Genomic DNA, 2404 nt, shown 5'->3' on the forward strand with positions numbered 1-2404 from the left:
GTGTTCAAGCTTTTAAACGTCGCAAGGCCTCTGTTTTACTTGGGAGGAAGCATCATTGGCCGCAGTGGAGTTAGCATCCCGGAGAATATTCGGTTGATTTGTAGTCGAAGACTGAATGTGGAAAGAGCAGTTCTTGCCTGCGAGTAGTCCGTGGACGGATGCAAGGGCTTGAGTGGTAGCAGCAGCAGCTACGGCGGATCTGGCGTTTTGGCACAGCGGTAGCGCCAGTGGTGTGTCCAGATTCTGCTCTCTTGCGTTTGCACCCGGGTAAGCGCCGGCCTTTTGCTTCTGGAGCAGGGAACAGAGTCCTGGGAGACCGGAGCCGTCCGCCGGGGGGCGATGTGCGCATCCCCTTTCCCTCCGGTTGCGCCAGCCGGAGCCGATAGCGTTAATTCCTCTGAGCTCAGGGAACAGCCCCCGTAGCCTTTTCACTCTGAACTGCGCTGTCGGGAAGGCAGAGCCGCGGAAAGGAGCTGTCCGGTCCTCGGGTTTGGTTGGGTTTTCACACTGTTAGACCCCGCAAGGGCCTTAAGTTCCACGCTCCGACGGACCAAATACTGGCAAGTTTAACCTCTCCCGTGATTGTCGTTTTCCAGGCAGACGAAGAGGGGGCAGCTGTTTCGAGGACTGCCAAACCTCACAGTCCCGACCCTTGGAAGGGCTTTTGCGCTCCCTGTCTCGCATAATGGGAATACTTGTGGGTAAGTATGGGGTCCGTTGACAGCCCAGCCTTACCCAGCAGCGTTTTTACTATGCCTAACTGTGGGGGTTAAACAGTGTCTGGCTCATTTCCCCAGACTGACACTGGGATAAAAACGGGCGAGGGGAGCTTTTATTCCTGCCTTGTTGTTTAAAGTCCTTTTTTTGTGTAAAAAATATATTGCAGTCTGTCATCTCCTTCTCCAACAAATAGGTAAAACTCTAGGGGGGAGGGGGGAGGCTGCTTCACAACGACTTTGATTTAACAACAGGCTTTCAGGTTTGAGTTACCTGGTGTGGTGCAGTTGCTGGTGTATTGGATTAGGATGTAGGAGACCTGGATTCAAATCCTCATCCCGCTCTGGCCACTTTTTTCATGGCCTTGGGCCAATCACCGTTTCCCAGGCCTAACCTACCTCTCAAGATGCTTGCAAAGATAAAATGGAGAGGAATTATGTTGATGCTTCTCTGAAGGCAGGGTGAGAAAAAAAATATATCTGCAAGATAAACATTGCACTGAAGTGAGGGAAATGTAATACTTGAGTGTCATTGGAGGGCTGATCCTTGAGGTGGCCCTTTTGCAACAAACTTTTAAGACAACTCTGTGACATTAAAGGTCCGTCTGGTCTAGCACTCCAGCAACTGGCACCCAGAGGTACACTGCTTCTGAACATTTTGTTAATAGCTCTTGACAGGCCTTCCATCCATGAATTTGTCTAATCTACTTTTAAAGTCCTCTAAGCAAGTGGCCCTTGGTACCCCCTGCGGCCCTACAATGATGATATGTGTTGTCAGGAAGGATTCTTTGAATGCTCAGGCTAACCTGATCCTATCAGATCTCGGAAGCTGAGCAGGGTTAGCCTTGGCTAGTATTTGGAAAGGTGACCTCCAAGGAACACCAGGGCTACGACACAGAGGCAAACAACCTCTGAAACATCTCTTGGAAGGAGGAGGAGGAGAAGGGTCATTTGGGCTGAACCAGAGAAAAGGACCCCACTGAGTATTTTACTCAAGCAGATGTGGAAAGAACAGGAACCCATGAAGCTGCCTTCTGTGGAGTCAGACCATTGGCCTATCGAGTTCCGTACTGTATAGTCTGACTGGCAGCAGCTGTGCAGGGTCTCAGGCGGAGGGTCTTTCATGTCGCCCAGAGTCCCTTCTTAAACTGGAGATGCTGGAGATTGAACATGGGACTTTTTGCATGCAAAGCAGATGCTCTGCCACTGAGCCACAGTCCCTCTCTAAAGACTGGAATAATTAAAGGAGAGATCCATCCAATGTGCCTTGTCCTTAAGGAAGAGAGAGGAGGTCCTACGACTGATAGAGATGCTGGAGATTGAACATGGGACTTTTTGCATGCAAAGCAGATGCTCTGCCACTGAGCCACAGTCCCTCTCTAAAGACTGGAATAATTAAAGGAGAGATCCATCCAATGTGCCTTGTCCTTAAGGAAGAGAGAGGAGGTCCTACGACTGATATACAACTTAAAAACTGATAAATCACCGGGCCCAGATGGCATACATCTGAGAGTTCTGAAAGTACTCAAATGTGAATTTGTGGATCTCCTGAAAAAAATACGTAATCTTTCATTAAAATCTGCCTCCATTCCTGAGGACTAGAAGGTAGCTAATGTCACTTCCATCTTTAAAAAGTGTTCCAGAGGAAATCTGGGAAATTACAGACCAGTCAGTCTGATGTCGATACC

General features: G+C 49.2%; 1 protein-coding gene across 1 annotated transcript in view; it reads left to right on the plus strand.

The window, feature by feature from the left end:
• Nucleotides 1–610: 610 nt before the first annotated feature.
• The window catches only part of LOC107105961 (zinc finger protein 26-like), a gene marked incomplete at its 3' end in the record, with an annotated part of 18956 nt that continues 17162 nt past the window's right edge, over nt 611–2404 (plus strand). Inside the window, exon 1 of the mRNA XM_015406017.1 lies at nt 611–701. The remainder of the gene's footprint in view (nt 702–2404) is intronic.

The sequence above is a fragment of the Gekko japonicus genome, unplaced genomic scaffold, assembly GCF_001447785.1.
Source record: "Gekko japonicus isolate JY-2015 unplaced genomic scaffold, Gekko_japonicus_V1.1 scaffold431, whole genome shotgun sequence".
NCBI lineage: Eukaryota > Metazoa > Chordata > Lepidosauria > Squamata > Gekkonidae > Gekko > Gekko japonicus.